General features: G+C 46.1%; 2 non-coding genes and 2 pseudogenes across 2 annotated transcripts; all 4 read left to right on the top strand.

The window, feature by feature from the left end:
- Positions 1–7,611: 7,611 nt before the first annotated feature.
- Positions 7,612–7,794, top strand: LOC140727158 (U2 spliceosomal RNA). Its single transcript, XR_012098799.1, has one exon. It is a non-coding gene; the product is annotated as a U2 spliceosomal RNA (small nuclear RNA).
- Positions 7,795–8,525: 731 nt separating this feature from the next.
- LOC140727149 (U2 spliceosomal RNA) lies at positions 8,526–8,704 on the top strand (annotated as a pseudogene).
- Positions 8,705–14,991: 6,287 nt separating this feature from the next.
- LOC140727147 (U2 spliceosomal RNA) lies at positions 14,992–15,182 on the top strand. Its single transcript, XR_012098792.1, has one exon. It is a non-coding gene; the product is annotated as a U2 spliceosomal RNA (small nuclear RNA).
- Positions 15,183–16,628: 1,446 nt separating this feature from the next.
- Positions 16,629–16,804, top strand: LOC140727169 (U2 spliceosomal RNA; annotated as a pseudogene).
- The last annotated feature ends 9,111 nt before the right edge of the window (positions 16,805–25,915 follow it).

Below are 25,915 nucleotides of genomic sequence, written 5' to 3'. Positions count from 1 at the left end.
GTGACAGTAAAAATGTTAGAACCCTAAAGCACCCTTCTGCCCCTCCCATGCAGAAGCAGCAGCAAAGCATCGACCCTCCCCCACTCACCTCTGCAAAAAGCATCAGCACTCACTACCCACCGAGCCCCAAAGAAAGGCTTTGATCTACAGTACCACAGAAACTTATCGTTCACCCGCCATTTCAATGTACCACAGCCTCTGTCTCTCCCTAGTAAAGGGGCAGAGAGTTGCCACACAGCAAGAGGGGAGACCAGCAAAACAAAAAGAAACATATTCGACATGTTCCGTTTTCTCCCGCGATGCTTCATTCAGCAACACCGGCACAGAATTGACCTGTCAACAGGGCCACAGAGCCCCAGAACCCCGAAACATAGAAGTATAAAACATAGAAAATAGGTGCAGGAGTAGGCTATTCGGCCCTTCGAGCCTGAACCGCCATTCAGTATGATCATGGCTGATCATCCAACTCAGAACCCTGTACCTGCTTTCTCTCCATACCCCTGATCCCTTTAGCCACAAGGGCCATATCTAACTTCCTCTTAAATATAGCCAATGAACCGGCCTCAACTGTTTCCTGTGGCAGAGAATTCCACAGATTCACCACCCTCTGTGTGAAGAAGTTTTTCCTCATCTCGGTCCTAAAAGGCTTCCCCTTTATCCTTAAACTGTGACCCCTCATTCTGGACTTCCCCAACATCAGAAACAATCTTCCTGCATCTAGCCTGTCCAATCCCTTTAGAATTTTATACGTTTCAATAAGATCCCCCCTCAATCTTCTAAATTCCAGTGAGTATAAGCCTAGTCAATCCAGTCTTTCTTCATATGAAAGTCCTGCCATCCCAGGAATCAATCTGGTGAACCTTCTCTGTACTCCCTCTATGGCAAGAATGTCTTTCCTCAGATTAGGGGACCAAAACTGCACACAATATTCTAGGTGCGGTCTCACCAAGGCCTTGTACATCTGCAGCGGAACCTCCCTGCTCCTGTACTCAAATCCTTTTGCTATGAATGCCAGCATACCATTTGCCTTTTTCCAGGCTGCGTCCTTGGTATATCGAAAAAGGGCCAGTTGGTAAACTCCGGGAGTGGGGACCACCACTGTAGAGAATCACAGTTTGAGTGCAGCTGTAGATCACTGACTCCAACAGAACCCCATCCACCTAGTAAAGGGAAAAAGAGACATTAGAGGGAAGAAATTAAGCTGTGTTCACAGACGAGCTCAAAGAAGCTGCTCACTGGTGATATTTTAGCATTTAAGAGAAGTTTGGATAAGTACTTATATGGCAGGGATATGCGGAACAAAACCCAGGTGCAGGATGATGAGACTAAGCAGAATAACAGTTTGGCATAGACTAGATGGACTGAAGGACCTGCTTCTGTGCTGTAGTGCTGTAGGTACATGGGTACGAAAGAGTTAGAAGGTCTAGCTCAGAAAGACACCTTGGTTGGATGGATGAGTTGGGTCAAAGAGTCTATTTCCATGTTCATAATCCCAGAAATCCACGATGCTACCACTTGCTTCAGATTTCCAGAAACTGCAGTTTTCCTGATGTCCACGGACAGTGTAAAAAATTAGTGGCAGGTAAAAGCTACTCAATGCAGAGTGTTGAAGGCAGTCATTGGAAAACGGAAGAAGGGTCAGAAAGCCAGTGGACTGTGAATGAGGATCTGGGATCCTGCAGAAACACAGGGGACTATTTCAGTGGCCGGAGAATGTTGGCATGATGTGTGGGGCCTGACAGGTATTGGGGTGAGAGTCTTTGATTTTGTACAAAAGCACCTCAACATGTTAATGAATGTCAGTATCACAGGTAAGAAGAACAAAGAAGTGCACGTGGAGAGGATGTTCCCTATTGTGGGAGACATCTAGGATTAGAGGGCACAGCCTCAGAATAGAAAGACAACCTTTTAGGACAGAGATGAGGAGGGATTTCTATAGCCAGAGGGCGGTGAATCTGTGGAATTCATTGCCTTATGAAAACAGGTTGAGTGATCTCAGCCTTTTCTCCTTGGAGCGACGGAGGATGAGAGGTGACCTGATAGAGGTGTTCCAGAACAAGGGATCACAGTTTTCCAGAACGAGGGGTCACAGTTTAAGGATAAAGGGGAAGCCTTTTATGACCAAGATGAGGAAAAACTTCTTCACACAGAGAGTGGTGAATCTGTGGAATTCTCTGCCACAAGAAACAGTTGAGGCCGGTTCATTGGCTATATTTAAGAGGAAGTTAGATATGGCCCTTGTGGCTAAAGGGATCAGGGGGTATGGAGAGAAAGCAGGTACAGGGTTCTGAGTTGGATGATCAGCCATGATCATACTGAATGGCAGTGCAGGCTCGAAGGGCCGAATGGCCTACTCCTGCACCTATTTTCTATGCTTCTATGCTTCTATAAGATGATGAGAGGCATTGATCCTATGGATAGTCAGAGACTTTTTCCCAGGGCTGAAATGGTTGCCACAAGAGGACACAGGTTTAAGGTGCTGGGGAGCAGGTACAGAGGAAATGTCTGGGGTAAGTTTTTTTATGCAGAGAGTGGTGAGTGCGTGGAATGGGCTGCCAGCAACGGTGGTGGAGGTGGATACGATAGGGTCTTTTAAGAGACTTCTGGATAGGTACATGGAGCTTAGTAAAATAGAGGGCTATGGGTAAGCCTAGTAATTTCCAAGGTAGGGACATGTTCAGCACAACTTTGTGGGCCGAAGGGCCTGTATTGTGCTGATGGTTTTCTATGTTTCCATGTTTAGATGACTCTGGAGACCAAGTCATTGAGTATATTTAAGGCAGATGTTGTTAGGTTCTTGTTTAGTAAGGGCATCAAAGTTTACTGGGAGAAGACAGGAAAATGGGGTTGAGAGGGGTAATAAATCAGCCATGATTGAATGGTGGAGCAGATTCAATCGGCTGAATGGCCTAATTCTGCTCCAATATCTTATGGTCTTAAGATAAGCCAAGGCAAAGCCATTAAAGAACACATCCATGGAGTGTGATTTTTGCAAAAAGATTAATTAATCAAGACTGTTTCTATTGCTGGCTGATACAGATCCCAGTAGAACAGGGGATGGTTTGTCACCAGTTAATTGTGCTGGACTAATTCACCCTGTGGCATTAAACATACTGATTATCGGGTTATTCCAGTTGCAGTTATATTATTTATATTACATTGATGTTTGACAATTAATTGTGGTAGACTGTAAGGCAGCTTACACTGGCTGCATGTAATTCACTCCATTTTACTCCATCACTGAGTAAATTATTTAGAACTTGGAGCAATTATAGAAATCCTATTGCGTTCAGCATAGCCATATTTATGTAGATATTAAAACTACTAATACACTACAGGTTGTAACAGATAACTCAGCGAGTCAGGCAACTTCTTCGGGTAGAAAAGCTGAGTTCAAAAATTCAAAATTCGAAGTAAATTTATTATCAAAGTACCTATATGCCACCATATGCAATCCTGAGATTCATTTTCTTGTGGGCATCCTCAATAAATTCATAGAATAATAACCATAACAGAATCAATAACAGACCACACCAACTTGGGCGTTCATCCAGTGTGCAAAAGACCACAAACTGTGGAAATACAAAAATAAATAATATTAATAAATAATTCAGCAATTATTATTGAGAACATGAGATGAAGAGTCCTTGAAAGTGAGTCCATTAGTTGTGGGAATGTTTCAATTATGGTGCAGGTGAAGTTGAGTTATTCCCTGTAGTTCAAGAGCCTGATGGTTGAGAGGTAATAACTGTTCATGAACCTGGTGGTGTGAGTCCTGAAGCTCCTGCACCTTCTTCCTGATGGTAGCAGTGAGAAGAGAGCATGGCCGGGGTGGTGGGGGTCCCTGATGAGGGATGCTGTTTTCCTGCGATAGCATTTTGTGTAGATGCAACAGTGGTGAGGAGGGCTTTACCCGTGATGGACTGGGCCATATCCAATACTTTTTGCAGGATTGTCCAAGTTCAAAGTAAGTTGATCATGAAAGTGCATACAGCATATGTTACCATATACTAAGCTAAGATTTATTTGCTTGTGGGCATCCACAGTAGAACAAAGAAATGAAATAGAATCAATGAAAAAACACTCAGAAACAAAGACCGACAAACAACCAATTTGAAAAAGAAGATAAACCGTGCAAACACAAAAAAAGTAAATAAATAATATTGAGAACATGAGTTAACATCTGAGGACAAAGCTGAAGCTTAGGAGACCTGATGGAGTTCTTTTTAAAATAAACTTTATTTATAATGAAAAAAATATTTCCAGGTAAAACAGTGCAGCACCTTTTCATCCTTGCATTGATAGTTAATGCTTTCAGTACTGTTCTATTACATTCCTACACATTAATAACACTGCTGCCACTCATGGGGCCACAGAGGTGGTATACTAAGGTCCCCTTGTCGGAGTCAAAGCAGCATGATATGGCAGACCAACATGTTTCGGACAAACCAAAGGCACGTTTCACCAAGTTGTTGGGGGCTTTTAGTGTATTGTAGGCATAGATAGTGTAGTCAGGCAGAATCTTCCTCCCAGGTTACAAATGTAAAACACCACAGGACAGGCTGTTAAGGTTAGAGGGGGAGGTTTAAAGGTAAGGTGAGGGGTAAGTTCTTTACACAGAAAGCAGGGATTCCTGGAATAGTCCAGGGACAGTGGTGGAAGCAGGCAGTCAGCTGGAGTTGAAAAGGCTTTTAGACAGAAATATAAGTATGAATGGAATGGAAGGGTATGAACAATACACAGGAGCAGGGCAATTAGTTTAAATTGTCTTCAGGATCGGCACAACATCATGGGCTAAATGGCATGTCCTCCTATATATATGTATATGTATGTATGTGTAGAGAGAGCAAGAGACACACACACACACACGCACGCATGCACACACGTACGCGCGCACACACACACACACACACACACACACACACACACACACACACACACACACACACACACACACACACACACACACACACACACACACAGACACACACACGCACAGTGGCCACTTTATTAGGTAGCGGAGTCATGATCTTCTGCTGCCTTAAGGGTTGACATGTTGTGCATTCCGAGATGGATGGTCCTCCACACAATGAAAGCGGGAGAGAAGAGTAATGTCTGGGGTGGGTGGGGTCCTTGACTGAGGTAAATTGTCAGTGCACAGATGAGTGCTTGACGTGGGAAAAATGAAATGGGTTTCAGAAGGATTAGTGGAAATGGGGCTTGATGGTCATTGGAGTCATGGTAGCATTCGGGTCTAGAGACTCTTGTGTGTGAAAATCCCAGGAGATCAGCAGTTTCTGATAAACTCAAACCACGCTGTCTGGCACCAACAATCATACCACAGTCAAGGTCATTTAGATCACGTTTCTTCCCCATTCTGACGTTTGCTCTAAACAACAACTGAACCTCTTGACCACATCTGCATTGAGATGCTGGCACATGATTGGCTGATTAGATATTTACATTAACAAGCAGATGTACAAGCACACCTAATAAAGTGGCTATTTAATGGTACAGCATTTACTTGGACAAGTAACTTTGTTCAATAGCCTGATGGCTGAGGGGTGTTAACTGTTCTTGAACCTGATGGTGAGAGTCCTGAAGCTCTTGTACCTTCTACCTGATGGCAGCAGTGAGAAAAGAGCACGGCCTGGGTGGTGAGGATCTTTGATAATGGATGCTGCTTTATTTTACAATGTTTAGCAGGATATGTTCCTAATGCAGGCAAGTGGAATCCGCTCGGATGGACATGGATACATTTGGAATATTACTCTACGACTCTTAAAAGAGTAGAACTATGGATCATAAAAGATATTCATCCCAGGATAATTATTGTAAAGTGCCTCTGGACATTCTCTGCCAGCGCATTCTTTCTAAGATATGAGGCTCAAAACTGCTCAAAATACTCCACCTCCCTCCCCTTTCTCTTTCTCTCCGTCTCCATCTCCGGAGACAAACTGTCAACCAGCATCTCTTATAAACCTACCGATTCCCACAGTTATCTCAAGTATACCTCGTCCCAACCCATCTCCAGTAAAAAGGCCATTCCCCTTTCCCAGTTTCTTCACCTCTATTGCATCTGTTCCCATGAGGTGGTTATCGACTCCAGGACTCCAGATGCCCTCTTTCTTCAAAGAACAGGATTTCCCTTCCTCCATCATTGATGCTGTCCTCACCCACATCTCCTCAATTTCCCTAACACCCCATCTTCCTGTTGCCTTAATAGTGATAGAGTTCCTCATGTCCTTCCCTACCACCCCATGAGCCTCTGCATCCAACTCATCATTCTCTCTGCTTTCCACAGGGATCACTCCATCCGTGATTCACTTGTCCATTCGTCCCTCCTGGCACATATCCCTGTACACAGCCTAAGTGCTACACCTACCCATTCACCTCCCCCCTCACCTCCATTCAGATCCTCAACAGCTCTTCCAAGTGAGGCAACAGTTCAGCTGCAAATCAGCTGGAGCCGTTTATTGGATCCAGTGCCTCCTATGAAGCCTCCACTACATTGATGAGATCCGTTGTAAATTGGGGACTGCTTCGTTGAGCACCTCCACTCCATCTGCCAAAAAGGGAACTTCCCAGTGGCCAAGCTGTGGCTTTATATTCCGTTTGGGTAGCCTCCAGCCTGAAAATATTTTCCTACCCCTTCCCTCTTCTATTCCCCACTCTGAACTCTCACTTTTTCTCACCTGCCTACCACTTTCCCCAGATCTCCTCCTCTTTTCCTTCCTCCTATGGTCCACCTTCCTCTCTAATCAGATTCCTTCCGCTCCTTTGTGCCTATAAAGACTTGCTGTCCATTCCCAAACCGAAAACTGTGGATGAGCCAGGAGGTATGTCATCTGCTGAAGGCTAGATCTGTGACATTCAAGGCTGGTGACCTGTGTGTACCAGAAAACCAGGTATGATTTGCGGAGGGCTATTTCAAGGGCGAAGAGACAATTTTGAATGAGGTTGGAGGCGACATCCAATGTACGACAACTCTCGTGGGGTTTGCAAGACATTACTCCCTACAAAGCCAAACCCAATAGCATGAATGAGAGTAATGCTTCACTACCCGATGAACTCCAAACCTTCTATGCCTGCTTTGAAAGGGAGAATATAACTACAGTTGTGAAGATCCCTGCTGTTTATGGGAAGAAGGCAGTGTTATGGTGTTGAGAAGAAAATTAAATCAGCCATGATCAAATGGCGGAGCAGACTCGATGGGCCGAATTGCCTAACAATGCTTATTGAACATTGATCTTTTAGAATACCGTGCCATGATGTGTACTAGTTACAAAGTAAAATATAAACTCAGAGTAAAAAGCGATGGCGGGGAAGAAATAGTCAAAATTTCAGGCTGAAACCCTTCAGCACTTGGACAGTGACGGATGTTAAGATGTCTCTCATCTGATTGGTGGAAAACCAAAAGTTTTACATGTCAATCAAGTCATTACATTGAAAAGGGGAACACTGCTATACTTATACAATTAAAATGAGAAATCGCTCCAAATTCATGGGGAGGTAGAAAAGATATTGTGGAAATAGATCTCTGCAAGCAGTCATCCTAATGTAAAGGAGTAAAGGCAAACAGGATCCAAAAGTGTCCCAACAGTTTCATCGATCACTTCTTGGCTTAGATCATGTGTAGTTTCTGTTCTTACCAGTTTAATACCTGGTATGTCCCTTACGTGGGGACAATGTATTAAACTGATTTTTGGAACAGAGAGTTGGACTAGGAGCTTGTTCTGTCCTCTCCAAGCATCAACCTAGTGTTGCTGTATTTCTGGGAATGATGCACTTCCCTTCGGGGTAATTTTAAAGCATTTGAAAAGTAGATCTTTAAATTATTATATACCTGATAATTATCAGCTGGGCTGGTAGCACCTATGAGTTCTTCCAGCCGGACGATCCAGCGTCCCCTTCACCATCAGGTCTGATCACGTGAAGGTGTTGGGGATCTGGTTCGGAGGGGCCGAGGCATGCAACAAGAACTGGCAGGAGTGGACTGCCAAGGTCAAAAAGAAACTGGGGTTGTGGGGAGGGCGGAGCGGGCAAGAACCTGGTCATCAGGTGTGAGGTGCTCTCAGGGCTGCTGTACTTGGCGCAGTGTGGCCAGTCCCCCACTCCTTCAGCTCGGAAATCACCCGAGCCGTCTTCAGATTCGTCTGGGGATTCAAGACGGAGCGGGTCAGACAACGGGGGCAAAAACGTCCCCAATGTCGCCTTCACCCTGATGGCCAGCTTCGTGTGTGGCTGCATCAGGTTGTGTGTGGATCCCAGGTACGTGGGCACCAAGTACCAGACGTGATGAAAACTTGGTGCAGCCACCGCAAGGGCCTGGTGGGGAAGGACCACAGACTAGGGTTCTTCTCCAGCGGGAGCTGAGGGGTTGCAGGCCGGGGTGTATACCCCTGAACAAGTGTATGTAAATATGAAGTAACACAGTGCCACCTGGGTGGCAAAAGTGTGGGAATGTAAAGACTGTAATGGAAACATATGTAAAGGACTGAGAGTCATTGAATGGTTTATTGTACATAACTTTATTTTTGAATAAATTATATTTTGTTTAATGAAAAAAATACCTGGTATGTCCCTTACGTGGGGACAATGTATTAAACTGATTTTTGGAACAGAGAGTTGGGCTAGGAGCTTGTTCTGTCCTCTCCAAGCATCAATCTAGTATTGCAGTACTTCTGGGAATGGTGCAATTTCCCCTTGGGGAATTTTAAAATATTTGAAAAGTAGATGTTTAATTAACACACATAAGGTGCTGGAGGAACTAGAGAGCGTTAGTTCTTCCAGCAGATTTTTGGATCATTGCATTCTCTTAACCGAGCAACCGAAGCTTTACACTACAGTTACGTGGGATAAGAACCGAAGTTCCAAAATGCGTGCAGCCCCTTTACAATCTGGGTCTCAGTCACGAAAAGATAACAGTGCTATGGAACACTTCCTGCTTCTTCCACCCTGCCGTCAAATTCACCCGGTCCATTTCTGACACCTCCCTTCTCTTTCTCGACCACCCTGTCTCTATCTCCGGAGACAGCTTATCCACCGATGTCTATTTCAAACCCACGGCCTCTCACAGCTACCCAGCTATTTGTAAAAACGCCACCCCCTTCTCTCAATTCCGCATCTGCTCTCAGGATGATTCTTTTCATTCTAGAAGGAAGGAGATGTCCTGTTTTTTTTCAAAGAAAGGGGCTTCCCTTCCTCCGCCATCAACGCTGCCCTCAACCACATCTCTTCCATCTCACGCACGTCTGCTCTCACCCCAGTAAACACAAAGTTCATTGCAGATGCTGTGGTCATTTCAACGGATGCTGCCCGACCTGCTGAGTTCATCCAGCTTGTTCTACGTGTTGCTCTAACCCCATCCTCCCACCACCCTGCCAAGGATAGGGTTCCTCTTGTCCTCACCTACCACCCCTCCAGCCTCCGCGTCCAGCACAAAATTCTCCGAATCTTGCGGCATTTGCGGAGAATTATGTGTTGGACGCGGAGGCTGGTGGGGTTGTAGGTTCATTCCAGAATGAAAGCGGGGTCCTCTTTTTTTTCAAAGAATTATCCACAAACTTCTGCCATCTCCAATGGGATCGCACCACCGAGCACATCTTTCGCTCCCCCAACCCCCAGCTTCCTGCCTTTTGTAGGGATCGCTCCCTACGCGACTCTGTTGTCCATTTTCCCTCCTGGCACTTATCCTTGAAAGCGGAACAAGTGTTACATCTGCCCCTACACCACCTCCCTCACTACCATTCAGGGCCCTGAACAGTTCTTCCAGATGAGGCGACACTTAACCTGTGAGTCGGTTGGTGTCATTTATCGTATTCGGTGCTACCAGTGTGTCGTCTCTTATATCGAACCTGTCCCGCCATTCAATAAGATCGTGGCTGATCTGTCCGTAAACTCAGCTCCATCTACCTGCCTTTTCCCCATAACCCTTAATTCCCCTACTGTGTGAAAATCTATCTAACTGTATCTTAAATATGTTTAGTGAAGAAGCCTCAACTGCTTCCCTGGGCAGAGGATTCCACAGCTTCACCACTCTCTGGGAAAAACAGTTTCTCCTCATCTCTGTCCTAAATCTTCTCCCCTGAATCTTGAGGCAATGTCCCCTAGTTCTAGTCTCATCTACCAATGGAAACAACATTTCTACTTCTATCTTATCTAAGATCCCCTCTCATTCTTCTGAATTCCAGAGAGTATAGTCCCAGGCGACTCAATCTCTCCTCAAGGTTAAACCCTTTATCTCTGGAATCAACCTGATGAACCTCCTCTGCACTGTCTCCAAAGCCAGTATACTCTTCCTCAAGAATGGAGACCAGAACCACACACAGTACTCCAGGTGCGGGCTCACCAGTACCCTGTATAGTTGCAGCATGACCTCCCTGCTCTTGAATTCAATCCCTCTAGCAATGAAGACCAACATTCCGTTTGCCTTCTTAATAACCTGTTGTACCTGCAAGCCAACTTCTTGCGATTCATGCACAAGCACTCCCAAGCCCCTCTGCACAACAGCATGCTGCAACCTTTCACCATTTAAATAATAATCTGCTCTTCTATTATTCCTTCCAAATTGGATGATCTCGCATTTATCAACATTGTATTCCATCTGGCAGACCTTGGCCCACTTATCATATCTATATCCCTCTGCAGACTCTCCACATCCTCTGTACAATTTGCTTTTCCACTCAGTTTAGTGTCATCAGCAAATTTTGCTAAGCTACACTCAGTCCCCTCTTCCAAATCATCATTGTAAATGGTAAACATTTGTGGGCCCAGCTCCAACCCCTGCAGCACCCCATTTACTACAGACTGCCAAATGGAGAAACACCCATTTATACTAACTCTCTGCCTTCTATTGGTTGACCAATCCACTATCCATGCCAATACACTTCCTCCAACTCCATGCATCCATATCTTATTTATAAGTCTCTTGTGCAGCACCTTATCAAATGCCTTCTGGAAATCCAAGTCCTCAAAGAACTCCAGTAAGTTTGTCAAACAGGACCTGCCCTTTCTGAATCCATGCTTTGTTTGTCTAATGGAACCCCTCCTTTCTAAATGTTTTGCTATTTCTTCCTTAATGACAACTTCAAGCATTTTCCCGACTACAGATGTTAAGCTAACTGGCCTATAGTTGCCCGTCTTTTGCCTACATCCTTTTTTAAAAAGTGGCATGACATTTGCTGTCTTCCAATCTGCCAGGACCTGCCCAGGGTTTACAGAGTTTTGATAAATGAATACCAACATGTCTACTATAACCTCCGCCAATTCCCTCAGCACCCTGGATGCATTCCATCAGGACCAGGGGACTTATCTACCTTCAGCCTCTCTGGTTTGCTCATCACTATCACTTTGTGACAGAGATGTTATCAAGGTTCTCACCTCCCATTTCATCCATAACATCCTTCTTTGGCATATTAGGCGTGTCCTCCACCATGAAGACCGACACAAAATAGTCGTTCAGTGCTTCAGCCATTTCCCTATCACTCAATATCAATTTCCCCATTTGTCTTCCAAGGGACCTACGTTGACTTTAGCCACCTTCTTCTGCTTTATATATTTATAAAAACTTTTGCTATCTGTTTTTATGCTAATTTTGTGTTAATTTACTTTCAAACTCTATTTTCCCTTTCCTTATTTCTTGTTTAGTTGTTCTTTGTTGCTTTTTAAAGTTTAGCCAATCCTCTAGTCTCCCACTATGCTTTGCGACTTTGTACAAATGAGCTTTTAATTTGATACTATCTTTTATTTCATTAGTTATCCAAGTGAGAGACGCACTCAAACTCAGTGCAGCCACCGCAAGGGCCTGGTGGGGAAGGACCACAGTCTAGGGTTCTTCTCCTGTGGGAGTTGAGGGGTGGGGGGGCAGGGTGTACACCCCTCAATAAGGGTATGTAAATATGGAATAACAGAGTGCCACGTGGGTGGCGAAAAGTGTGAAGATGTAAAGACAGCAATGGAAACAGTTGTAAAGGATTGAAAGTCATTGAATGGTTTATTGTATATAATTTTATTTTTGAATAAAGTATATTTTGCTTAATTAAAAAAAACTTAGAATTCAATTCCGGCATCCTCTAGAAGCAAGTTTGTACGTCCATCCTGTGAACGTCTAGGTTTCCTTTGGGTGCTCCAGTTTCCTCCCACAGTCCAAAGATGGCTAGTTAGCAGGTTAATTGATTTTTGTTAATTGTCCTGTGAATAGTCTGGGGTTAAATTGGTGGCACGGCTCGAAAGGCTGGAATGGCCTGGTCCATACAGTATCTCCATAAAAATATAAATAAATCAGTTGCAGGACTGATGTTTCCCTGGAGGACGAGAATGCCTCGGTAGCGTAGCAGTTAGCGCAATCCTATTTCAGCTCGTGGTGTGGAAGCTTGGAGTTCAGTCCTAGCGGACTCTGTAAGGAGTCTCAGTACATCCTGCGGGTGGAATGCATGGGTTTTACCCGGGTGCCCCGGCTTCCTCCCGCATCCAAAGACGTACCGGGTGCGGTAATTTGTCATTGTAAATTGTCCCATGATTAGGTTAGGGTTAAACTGGGGTTGTCGGGGTTTGCTGGGGTAGCACGACTCAAAGGGCCAGAGGTCCGTATCACTAAGTATAGAAATAAAAAGCAAAAATGCAGTGAGGAGGCTTCATAAGGTGGTGGTCAGACCAGATTTGGAGTATTGTGAACACCAGGAAGTCTGCAGATGTTGTAAACACATACAAAATGCTGGAGGAACTCAGCATCTATGGTCAGACAGCGTCTGTGGAAATGAATAAACAGTCGATGTTTCAGACCGATACCCTCCATCAGGACTGAACAGGAAGGGGAATGACGCCAGAATAGGAAGGTGGGGGAGTGGAAGGAGGCTAACTGGAAGGTGATAGGTGAAGCCAGGTGGGTGCGAGAGAATCAGGTTTATTATCACTGGCATGTGCCGTGGAATTTGTTAACTTAGCAGCAGCAGTTCAATGCAATACATAATATAGAAGAAAAAACAAAATAAAATGATAATAAATAAATAATTGAATTACTGTATGTGTATATTGAATAGATTAAAAATCGTGCAAAAAACAGAAATGATATATATTTAAAAAGTGAGGTAGTGTCCAAGGGTCCAATGTCCTTTTAGGCATTGGATAGTGTGGTAAACTATGTATACCTGTCTGGACAGGCCCCTCTGCTGACTGCTCCCGTGGCTCCTCCAACAGACCCCTGTATAAAGGCGATTGGAGGCACTGCTCCTCCCTCAGTCTCCACTATGTTGTGGTCCCTTTTGCTGCTAACAAAAGCCTATCGTTCACCTCCCGTCTCCGAGAGTTATTGATGGTGCATCAGATAGCAGAGGGGAAAAAGCTGTTCTTGAATTGCTGAGTGTGTGTCTTCAGGCTTCCGTACCTCCTACCTGATGGTAACAGTGAGAAAAGGGCATGCTCTGGGTGCTGGAGGCCCTTAATAATGGACACTGCCTTTCTGAGACACGGCTTCCTAAAAATAATAGACAATAGACAATAGGTGCAGGAGTAGGCCATCTGCCCTTCGAGCCAGCACCGCCATTCAATGCAATCATGGCTGATCATCCACAATCAGTACCCCATTCCTGCCTTCTCCCCATATCCCTTGACTCCGCTATCTTTAAGATCTCCTGGAAACTTTGTAAGCACTGGATCCACCAGACGACTCCCAGCGGATTTGCAGCTGAACTGTTGCCTCACCCGGAAGGGCTGTTGAGGATCTGAACGGAGGTGAGGGATTGAGGTCAATGGGTAGGCTGCGTACAGGGATAAGTGCCTGGAGTGATGAATGGACAAGTGAATCATGGATGGAGTGATCCCTGTGGAAAGCAGAGAGTAGTAGCGGAGTTAAGGATATGTTTAGTGGTATGATCCCTTTGGAGATGGTGGATGTTATGGAGGATGAGGAGTTGGATAATGAGTCACATGGGGTGGTAGGGAATGACAGGAGGAACTCTATCATTATTTGGGTGACAGGAGGATGGGGTGGTTGGGAAATGGCGGAGGACAGAGCCTATAGTGGAGGAAGGGAAATCCTGTTCTTTGAAGAAAGAGGACGTATCTGATGTCCTGGAATCGATAACCACGTCATGGGAACAGATGTGGAGAAACTGAGAAAAGGTAATGGCATTTTTTCAGGAGGTAGGTTGGAATGAGATACAACTGAGCTAACTGTGGGAATCGGTAGCTTTTTAAAAGATGTTGGTTGACAGTTTGTCTCCGGAGATGGAGACGGAGAGATTGAGAAAAGGGTCAGAGGTGCAGTATTCTGAGCAGTTTTGAGCCCATGCCTAAGAAAGAATGTGCTGGCAGAGAAAGTCTAGATGCTCTTTCCTGGGATGAAAGTGTTAACGTATAAGGAGCGTTTAATGGCCTAAGATAGATTCTTGATTAGTAAGGGCATCAACATTTATGTTGAGAAGGAAAATAGATCAGCCATGATGAACGGCAGAGCAGACTCGATGGGCCGAATTGCCTAACCGTGCTCCTATGTCTATTGCAACATTGATCTTTTGGAGTATCGTCCAGTGATGTTTAGTAGTTACAAAATAAAATGTAAACTCAGAATAAAAAGCTGGAAAAGAACTATCTACCACACCAGAACGTGACAGTGACACAGCAGATTCTGCAGATGCGGAAATCCTGAGCACCACACGCGGAATGCTGGAGAAACTGAGCGAGTCAGGCAGTGTCCACGGCGGGGAATCAACAGTCGACATTCCGGGCTGAAGCCCTTCATCACCTGGACAGTGACGGAGTGCGGATGTCTCTCATCTGATTGGCGGAAAGCCAATAATTTTACATGTCAATAACGTTATTGTCTCGAAAGGGGGAACACTGTGCAATATATATGCAACTAAGATGAGAAATCGCACTAAATTCATGGATAGGTAGAAAAGATAATGGTGGAAATAGATCTCTTCAAGCGGTCAGTCTGATGTAAGGGGGTAAAGGCAAACAGGATCCAAAAGTGTCCCAATAGTTTTGTTCATCACTTCTTGGCCTTTTGACTTAGATCACATGTAGTTTCTGTTCTTACCAGTTTAATGCCTGGTATGTCCCTTATGTGGGGACAATGTATTAAACAGATTTTTGGGACAGAGAGTTGGGCTAGGAGCTTGCTCTGTCCTCTCCAAGCATCAATTTAGTATTGCAGTACTTATGGGAATGGTGCCCTTCCTTTTGGGGAAATTTTAAAGCGCTTGAAAAGTAGGTCTCTGAATTATTATACACAAGGTGCTGTAACTCAGCAGGGTCGGTAGCACCTACGAGTTCTTCCAGCCCGATGATCCAGCGTCCCCTTCACCATCAGGTCTGATCATGTGAAGGTATTGGGGATCTGGTTCGGAGGGGCCGAGGCGTGCAACAAGAACTGGCAGGAGCAGACTGCCAAGTTGAAACAGAAACTGAGGCTGTGGGGAGGGTGCTCCCTATCGATAGCGGGCAAGAACCTGGTCATCAGGTGTGAGGTGCTCGCAGGGCTGCTGTACTTGGTGCAGGTGTGGCCAGTCCCCCGCTCCTTCAGCTCGGAAATCACCCGAGCTGTCTGTCTGGGGATCCAAGATGGAGCGGGTCAGACGGACCACCATGCACAAGTCCCTGGACAATGGGGGCAAAAACGTCCCCAATATCGCCCTCACCCTGATGGCCAACTTTGTGTGTGGCTGCATCGGGTTGTGTGTGGATCCCAGGTATGTGGGCACCAAGTACCACTATGTGCCCAGGTTCTACCTGTCGCCCTGGCTACGAAGGATGGGTCTGGCCCCTTTCCCGCGCAACACCCCTGTCAGCTGGTCGTTGCCGCCATACCTGTCCTTCGTAGAGAAGTTCTTCAGGCAGTGGTCAGCACGTAAGGTCCTGCAGGAACTGCAGGAGAAGGACATGATGGACACAGTGGGGTGGTTCCCTGAGCAGACCGTCCAGTTCATCTGGCAAAATGCCTCATCGCCAGACCTCACCAACAGACACCAAGACCTCGCCTGGCTGGCGGTGAGAGGGGCCCTCTCAGTCCGATCCCTCCTGTTCGCCCGGAACGTCGTCCCCACACCCCTCAGCTCACGGGAGGACTGCAGTGAGGAGTCGGTGACCCACCTCTTTGCACACTGTGGGTTCGCGGGAAAGGTGTGGAGGAGGATGGAAGGGGCTGTGTCGAGGTTCATCCCCAGAAGCTGCGTAACAGAGGACTCTCTGATCTATGGGCTGTTCCCGGGGATGCACACCGAGACCAACATCCAGTGCTGCTGGCAGATCATCAACTCGGTGAAAGACGCTCTTTGGTCGGCCCGAAACTTGATGGTCTACCAGCACACGGAGATGTCCGTGGGGGAATGCTGCCGACTGGCACATTCTCGGCTGCAGGAGTACGTGCTGAGGGACGCACTCAAACTCGGTGCAGCCACCACAAGGGCCCAGTGGGGAAGGACAACAGTCTAGGGTCCTTCTCCCACGGGAGTTGAGGGGTGGGGTGTTGGGGGTATACCCCCTGAATGTAAATATGAAAGAACAAAGTGCCACATGGGTGGCAAAACATTAGAACTTTGAAAAAGTAAAGACAGTAATGGTACCAACTGTAAAGAATTGAAAGTCTTTGAATGGTTATTGTATATAATTTTATTTTGGAATAAAGTATATTTTGTTTAATAAAAAAAAATCTGTTCTTACCAGTTTAATACCTGGTATGTTCCTTACGTAGGGACAATGTATTAAACTGATTTTTGGAACAGGGAGGTGGACTAGGAGCTTGCTCTGTCCTCTCCAAGCATCAACCTAGTGTTGCTGTACTGCTGGGAATGGTGCACTTCCCTTCGGGGGAGTTTTAAAATATTTTTAAAAGTAGAAATTTGAACTAGTGGTATGCAAGGTGCTGGAGGAACTCAGATAATACGTACACAACGCTGGAAGAACTCAGCAGGTCAGGCAGCATCCGTGAGAAAAGAGTAGCCAACGTTTCAGGCCGAGACCCTGCATCAGGAATGGGGGGGGGGGGGGGGGGGGAAGAGCAGCCAACATTTCAGGCCGAGACCCTTAGCATCTACGAACATGTTAACCAGTTCTTCCAGCGGATTTTTAGGATCATTGCATTCTTATGGGACCTGTGCGCAAGGGACAGTTTGCTCTTGAATTTGGAGGGAGGAACTAATATCCCAGCAACCAAGGCTGACATTTTGCAGCAGTTTTTCAATCTGTGTCTCAGTCACCAAAAGATACCAGTGCTATAGAACATCCCCTCTGGTGAGTGGCTTGCGTTCCCACCAACTCACCTACCCCACCCCCCCAGCCTCCATGGGAATGACCACCCTCTCCCGCTTGACTGTGACTGCAGGTCAGGCTGGGAGACAGCTCAGGGAGAGACGACAGCAAGGCAAGGCACTCACATAGGTCCCCTGTTTGTCAGCTACGCGGAACAGTCTATGTTCCAAGCCTCTGTCCCTCTCTGTCCCTGTTTCTCCGCTGCTGCGTCTCCTGCATTGCTCCTGCTTCCTGCACCCATGCTCAACTCGTCTACTTCATAGACTTTGCCTCCAACTTCCACCCTGCCGTCAAATTCACCCGGTCCCTTTCCGACACCCCTCTTCTCCCTTCTCGACCGCCCCGTATCTATCTCCGGAGACACCGATGTCTATTTCAAACCCACGGCCTCTCACAGCTACTCGTAAAAACGCCACCCCCTTCTCTCAATTCCTCCGTTTCCGCCGCATCTGCTCTCAGGGTGATTCTTTTCATTCTAGAACAAAGGAGGTGTCCTGTTTTTTTTTCAAAGAAAGGGGCTTTCCTTCCTCCGCCATCAACGCTGCCCGCAACTGCATCTCTACCATTTCACGCACGTCTGCTCTTAACCCATCCTCCCGCCAGCCTTCCAAGGATAGGGTTCCTCGTGTCCTCGTCTACCACCCCACCAGCCTCCACGTCCAGTACATAATTTTCCGAAGCTTCTGCCGCCTCCAACGGAATCCTAGTACCAAGCACATCCCCCCCCACCCCCACCCCAACACTTTCTGCTTCCCGCAGGGATCGCTCCCTACGCAACTCCCTTGTCCATTCATCCCTCGGCCACGTGAAACTTATCTTTGCAAGCAGAACCAGTGCTTCATCTGCCCCACACCTCCTCCCTCACGACCATTCAGGGCCCCAAACAGTCCTTCCAGGTGAGGCAACACTGCACCTGTCAAACTGTTGGGGTCAGTTACTGTGTTTGGTGTCCCAGGTGCGGCCTCCTGGATAGGATGAGACTTGACATAGATTGGGAGACCATCTGTGCTCTGTCCGCCAGAACAAGCAGGATCTCCCAGTGGCCACCCATTGTAATTCCACTCCCGTTCTGATATGTCCATTCACAGCCTCCTCCACTGTCCCAATGAGGCCACACTCAGGTTGGAGGAACATCACCTTACATTCCATTCACTTTGTATTCCAACCTGATGGCATGAATTTTGATTTCTCAAACTTCCCGTTATGCCCCCTTCACTATTTCCCATCCATCCCCTTTTCCTTCTTCCACCTTATCTCCCTGCCTGCCCATCGCCTCCCTCCGGTGCTCTTCACCCATTTTTTCTTTCTTCCATGGCCTTTTCACCGATCAACCCTTTACTTTACCCATCCTCTTCCAGGTTTCACCTGTCACCTGGGGTTCCTCTCTCCCATCCCCCCCACTTTAAAAAATCTACTCCTCAGCTTTTTTTCTCTCCAGTCTTGCGGAAGGATTTCAGCTCGAAACATCCACTGTACTGTTTTCCGTAGATGCTGCCTGGCCTGTTGAGTTCCTCCAGCATCTTGTGTGTGTTGCTCGGATTTCCAGCGTCTGCAGATTTTCTCTTGTTTGTGGTCAAGGCAAGCCTACTGGCCCGGACCGTATCAGCCCCAGGGTACTGAAGACTGCGAGACAGCTGTCTGTAATTTTGCAGCAGTTGTACAGTCTGAGTCAGAGACAGGAAAAGATGCCAGTGCTATGGAAGGCATCCTGCTTGGTTCCTGTACCCAAGAAGGTGACTCCATCTGGATTTAATGACTATGGACCAATTGCCCTCAGATCTCAGGTGATGAATGTGCTGGAGAGGCTGGTCCTGACTTACCTTGGACTGCAGGTGATTTCTTCACTGAACCCTCTACAGTTTGCCTACCAATCTCATGTGGGAGCGGATGATGCCATCGTCTACCTGTGGTACCAAGCTCACTCCACCTGGATGATGCTGGTAGCGTTGTGAGAATCGCATTTTTTGATTCCTCTAGTGCCTTCAATATAATCCAGCCACTTCTTCTGACTGAGAAGCTGCAAAGGATGGGTGTAGACAACTCCACCATCTCCTGGATTACTGACTAGCTGACAGGTAGACCCCAGTTTGCACAGCTGGGTAATTCTCTGTCTGAGATGATGGTGAGTGGCACTGGAGCACCACAAGGGAGTGACCTGACTCCATTTCTGTTCACACTGTACACCCCAGACGTTCAGTACAACTCGGAGTCTTTTGAGTGAACTTTTGAGGGTACAGACTTTATATGTTCATGTCAGAATAAACAGCATGCATAACAGGTTAATGGAACATTTGGTCACCTAATTACAGGAAGGATATTAATAAGGATGAAAGAGTGCAGAGAAGGTTTACAAGGATGTTGCCGGGACTTGAGAAACGGAGTTACAGAGAAAGGTTGAATAGGTTAGGACTTTATTCCCTGGAGCGTAGAAGAATGAGGGGAGACTTGATAGAGGTCTATAAAATTATGATGGGTATAGATGGAGTGAATACAAGCAGGCTTTTTCCACTGAGGCTAGGGGAGAAAAAAACAGAGGACATGGGTTAAGGGTGAAGGGGGAAAAGTTTAAAGGGAACATTGGGCGGGGGTTTCTTCACACAGAGAGTGGTGGGAGTGTGGAATGAGCTGCCAGTTGAAGTGGTGAATGCAGGCTCACTTTTAACATTTAAAAAAAAACTTGGACAGGTATATGGATGAGAGGGGTATGGAGGGATATGGTCCAGGTGCAAGTCAGTGGAACTAGGCAGAAAAATGGTTCGGCACAGCCAAGAAGGGCCAAAAGGCCTGTTTCTGTGCTGTAATGTTCTATAGTTCTATGGCTCTCAAGAGATGCTGAGGCCCTGGTTAAGAAAAAGGAGGTGCATAGCACGCAAGAACAAATTAGGTACGAGGAGTATAAGAAATGCATGAGAACACTTAAGAAGGAAATCAGGAGGTCTAAAAGAAGACATGAAGTTGCTCTAGCAGACAAGGTGAAGGGGAATCCTAAAGGATTCTACAGATATACTGAGAGCAAAAGGGTAGCAAGGGACAAAATTGGTTATCTGGAAAATCAGAGTGGTAATCTATGTGTGAGCTGTAAGAGATGAGGGAGATCTTGCATGGATTTTTTTTGCTTAGTATTTACTCAGGAGATGGACACAGAGTCTATAGATGTGAGGCAATGCAGCAGCGAGGTTATGGAGGCAAATTAGGGCAGATAAATCCCCAGGACCTGACAATCTTGGAGGCTAGTTGTTGCAGAAATTGCAGGAACCCTAGCAGAGATATTTAAAACATCCTTATCCAGGGGTGAGGTGCTGAAGGATTAGAGAATAGCCAATGTTGTTCCATTGTTTATGAAAGTTTCTAAGAATAAACCAGGAAATTATTGTCATGAGGGGCCAGATGGACCCAAACGCAGGATGCAGGCACTGAAGTACTAGGGGGAGGGCAGGATGGGGATGCCATGGCACTTAAGGGTAGCTGGGGTTCAGGCAGATAGAGTTCTGGCAGGCAGAGCGGAGCGGCTCCCGAAGTTCAGGTTCAGGTAGACAGGCTCCCAGGGTTTGGGCAGACAGGTAGACAGGTCCTCGAGGTTCAGTCAGGCAGGTCCTCGAGGTTCAGGCAGGCAGACAGACAGACAGACAGGTCTAGGTGGCAATAGGCTAGTGGAGAGCCCTCCCTGGGCGGGCCGCATGTATCCTGGGTAGGGGTGCCTCCCAGGCGGAAACACCGGAGGCCTGGGCACGACGCGGACCCCTAGGCGGGTGCGGGCACTATCCCAGAGTTTGGGCGGAAGAGAGGGACGGGACAGAACCCCCGCCGGGCCGAGGCAGGTCAGCCAGACGTGCCCGACAGGGGCAAGGGGTAGGAATAGGCATAGGTCCAGGTCGACCAACACAACAGCCATGACGACGGGAAAATTTGCAAACAGCCAGCAGACAGCGCGACCGCGCGAAACACAAAACCGAGCGGAGAAGGGGGACCAGCGCATGGGAAGAAAGGTGGGGGAGCGGACCAACCTGGCAGTACTGGTACGGGCAGAGAAGCATGATGAAGAATAGGTCTGAGCCTGGGCGGGATAACAGAATGCAGAGACGAGTTCGGAGCCGGCGGAGAAACAGAACAAAACAACCACCCATCTGGTCCCAGTCCCAAGGCCCCTTATAAACACCTGCAGCTCAATGAGTTACAGGTGTGCCTCCTTGAGCCAGGAGGGTCCTAACTAGATCACGGGTGACGGGAGGGACAACCGCAGGACCCGGAGTCCGGAGCCCCCAGACCGGATCAAAACCCAGAACGCGGTTCCGGATCGGACCCTGACAATTATAAAATAGTGAGCCTGACATCAGTAGTGGGAAATTATTGGAACATATCCTAAGGGACTGGATATATGAGTATTTGCCTAGACATGGACTGATTAGGGATAGTCAGCATGGCTTTGTTTGAATGTGGTAGGAATTGTCTAGCCAAACTTATAAAGTTTTTCAAGGAAGTTCATAGAAAAGTTGATGAAGGCAAGGCAGTGATGTTGTCTACATGGACTTTCGCAAGGCCTTTGACAAGATCCTGCATGGACGGCTGCTCAAGGAAGTTCAGTCACTCCGCATTCAGGATGAGGTAGTAAATTGGATTAGACATTGGCTTTGTGGGAGAAGAAGAGAATTGTATTAGATGGTTACCCCTCTGACAGGAGGACCGTGACTAGTGGAGTGCCACAAGGATCAATTTTGGATCTGTTGTCATCTATATCAATGATCTGTATGATAATATGGTAAACTTGATTAGCAAATTTGTGAACGACACTAAGACTGGGGGGGGGAGGGTGTAGTGGATAGCGAGGAAGACTATCAGAGCCTGCAGCAGTATTTGGACCAGCTGGAGGAATGGGCCAAAAAATGGCAGATGGAATTTAGTGTGAAGTGTTGCACTTTGGGAGGAGAAACTAGGGTGGGACTTACACAGAGAGCAGTAGGGAACTGAGGAGTGTGGTAGAACAGAGGGGCCTGGGAATAGAGATCCATAAGTCCTTGAAAATGGCATCACAGGTAGGTTGGTTCATAAAGATCGCAATTGGCATAAATCAGGAGTGGGGATGTTATGTTGAAATTGTATAATACATTGGTGAGGCCTAATTTGGAGTATCATGTGCAGTTTTGGTCACCTACCTACAGGAAAAGTATAAATAAGACTGCAGAGAAAAACTTACAAAGATATTGTCAGGACCTCAGGACCGACCTGAGTTACTGTATATGGGAAGTCTGAATATGTGAGAACTTTATTCCCTAGAGTTTAGAAGAATGAGGGGAGATTTAATAGAGGTATACAAAATTATGAGGGCTATAGATAGGGTAAGTGCAAGCAGGCCTTTTCCGCTGAGGTTGGGTGAGACTACAACTGGAAGTCTTGGGTTAAGGATGAAAGGTGAAATGTTTAAGGAGAACATGAGGGGAAACTTCTTCACTCTGAGGGTCATCAGAGTGTGAAACAAGCTGCCAGCACAAGGGGTCAATTTCAAAATTTGAGGGAAATCTGGATAGGTACATGGGTGGGAGGGTTATGGAGGATTATGGTCCGGGAGCCAGTTGATGGGACTAAGCAGATGATTGGTTCAGCACTAACTAGATGGGCTGAAAGGCCTGTTTCTGTGCTGTTGTGCTCTTTGACTGTATGACTTTTTTTTTTGCTCCAGATTCCAGCAGCTGTAGTCTCTTGGGCTATTATTATTTAGACCCGTGCCTAATAAATAAGCACACAAAACACAAAATATATTAATATTATTTTTAAAAACATATCCATCAGGAGGCTTAGGTGGCCTTACTGCGCTCTGAGCCATTTCAATATCTAATTCAACTCATAGTATAGCATTATCCTCTATTAAAGCCTCGATGATTTATCTAAGCCTGCAAATCCTTCTTATTTCATTCTGACTCGTTCCATTCCGCAGATAAGGTTTCCATATTCATAATGACTCGGGATTTTCCTGTTTCTAATAATATTTGTGGAACACTCATTGGATATATTTAAAGTGGAGGGCATTAGATTCTTGATTAATAAGGGTGTCAAAGGTTACGGGCAGAAGGCAGGAGAATGGGTTTGAGGGGTGGAATTCCACCATCAGCTATGGTGGAATGGCGAAGAAGACCCGATGGGTTGAGTGACCTATTTCTGCTCCTAAGTATTATGTTTTTAATGTCTTTGTAATTATAAAGCAAATATGTCTTTACAAGTAATACTGGCATTGGTTCATTATTGCCACAGGTATAAAGATACAGTTAAAAACTTAGCTTTTCATGCCAGATCATTTCCAAGCACAAGTGTTTTGGGGTAGTACAAGGGCGGTGTTCTGGATTTAAGGAATATACTAAATATTAATTTCAACAGCAACCAGTCTTCAGATCTGAAAGTGGATTGCAGATTGAATTCAAGATGCACTTCAGGACAATGGTCTTCCTAGAGCTGCAGTCTGGGGTTGATTGCAAAACAGGAAACCTGAGATATCTGCATATGCATGAATGCAGCTCAGAAACAGTGGTGAGTAACACTCATTTTGCATGTATTAGTGTGAAGACCTAGGTGCCTGAAAATTATGTGCAACTCAATGGAAGTATTATGAATGCATTGTAACTGCAGAAACTGACCAGCTATTACCTTCCATTATCAGACTTCCAATATAACTCGGAGTCCTGCCATGTGCAGAAGTTCGCTGATGACACGGCCATAGTGGGGTGTGTCAGGAATGGACAGGAGGAGGAGTATAGGAAACTGATACAGGACTTTGTGATATGGTGCAACTCAAACTACCTGCGTCTCAATATCACCAAGACCAAGGAGATGGTGGTGGACTTTAGGAGATCTAGGCCTCATATGGAGCCAGTGATCATTAATGGAGAATGTGTGGAGCAGGTTAAGACCTACAAATATCTGGGAGTACAGTTAGACGAGAAGCTAGACTGGACTGCCAACACAGATGCCTTGTGCAGGAAGGCACAGAGTCGACTGTACTTCCTTAGAAGGTTGGCGTCATTCAATGTCTGTAGTGAGATGCTGAAGATGTTCTATAGGTCAGTTGTGGAGAGCGCCCTCTTCTTTGTGGTGGCGTGTTGGGGAGGAAGCATTAAGAAGAGGGACGCCTCACGTCTTAATAAGCTGGTAAGGAAGGCGGGCTCTGTTGTGGGCAAAGTACTGGAGAGTTTAACATCGGTAGCTGAGCGAAGGGCGCTGAGTAGGCTACGGTCAATTATGGAAAACTCTGAACATCCTCTACATAGCACCATCCAGAGACAGAGAAGCAGTTTCAGCGACAGGTTACTATCGATGCAATGCTCCTCAGACAGGATGAAGAGGTCAATACTCCCCAATGCCATTAGGCTTTACAATTCAACCGCCAGGACTTAAGAACCTTTTAAAAGCTATTATTAATGCTTTTTGGGATAGTGATTTAGATGCATATCATATTTTTTACTGAGTTAAGTATTGTATGTAATTAGTTTTGCTACAACAAGTGTATGGGACATTGGAAAAAAAAGTTGAATTTCCCCATGGGGATGAATAAAGTATCTATCTATCTATCTATCTTTCTTCTTTAACATATAAAGATGTGAAGTAATATTGGAGTTGGGGAGCCTCTTCTAATCATGTCTTCAGTATGAGGCCTGCTCGCTTTGCTGAATAAACAGTTCTATATCCCCAGCTTCCGTGTTTCTCCAGTGACTTTGATCACAGTCACAACAGGTGGATGGTAGCATAGCCGTTAACGTAATGCTTTACAATGCAGGTGACCTGGGTTTAATTAAGCAGCAGGATGTCTCTCGCCATGACTATGTGGGTTTCCTCTGGGTGCCTCAGTTTCCTTCCACATTCTAAAGACATACGGATTAGGGTTAATAGTTGTGGGCATGTTGGTGCAAGAAACATGGTGACGTTTGTGGGCTGCCCCCAGAACATCCTCAGACTGTGTTGGTTGTAGATTCTGAAGATGCTGGGAATCCAGAGCAACACATACAAAATGCTCATGAAAATCAACAGATTAGGTAGTGTCTATGGAGGGGAATAAACAGTCAATGTTTTTGAACCAAGGCACTTCATTAGGATTAGAAGTTCAAAGTAAATTTATTATCAAAATACATTTCCGGTATGTCACCACGTGCTACCCTGAGATTCATTTTCTATAGAAGTGAGGCTACCCAGATCTAATATGAGGTGTTGCTCCTCCATCCTGAGAGTGGTCTCCTTGTGGCAGTGCAGGAGGCCATGGACCGACAGGTTGAAATGGGAAGTGGAATTAATATGGGTGACCACCATGAAATCCTGCCTGTTGTGCTGGATTCGACAAGTGCTTCCCTAATCCATGACAGGTCTCCCAATGTAGAGGATGCCACATTGGGAGCACTGGAATCAGAACCAAATGGGGTTGGGGTGTGGGAGGTGGTTGCTGGAAGAACTCTGTATTGGTAAAGATGGTAATTTTTGAGCTCCGGGTTCCTGTGAACCTAATGTTGGCCTGAAGAAACTGCAGTCTGATCAAGGACAGGGGAAGCAGACGAGCTAGTTGTCTTTGTTTCCCCCATTTTGTGGACTCTGAACAGTTTCTTGTTCTTAGATAATCTAATCAGAGCAACTGAATGTGGGTACAGGAAGCTTCAGGTAATGATCTGCTAAACCTGAGACCATTCTCAAACAA

The sequence above is a fragment of the Hemitrygon akajei genome, chromosome 4 (genome assembly GCF_048418815.1).
Source record: "Hemitrygon akajei chromosome 4, sHemAka1.3, whole genome shotgun sequence".
Classification (NCBI taxonomy): domain Eukaryota; kingdom Metazoa; phylum Chordata; class Chondrichthyes; order Myliobatiformes; family Dasyatidae; genus Hemitrygon; species Hemitrygon akajei.
This window is presented reverse-complemented; position numbering and strand designations above follow the sequence as displayed.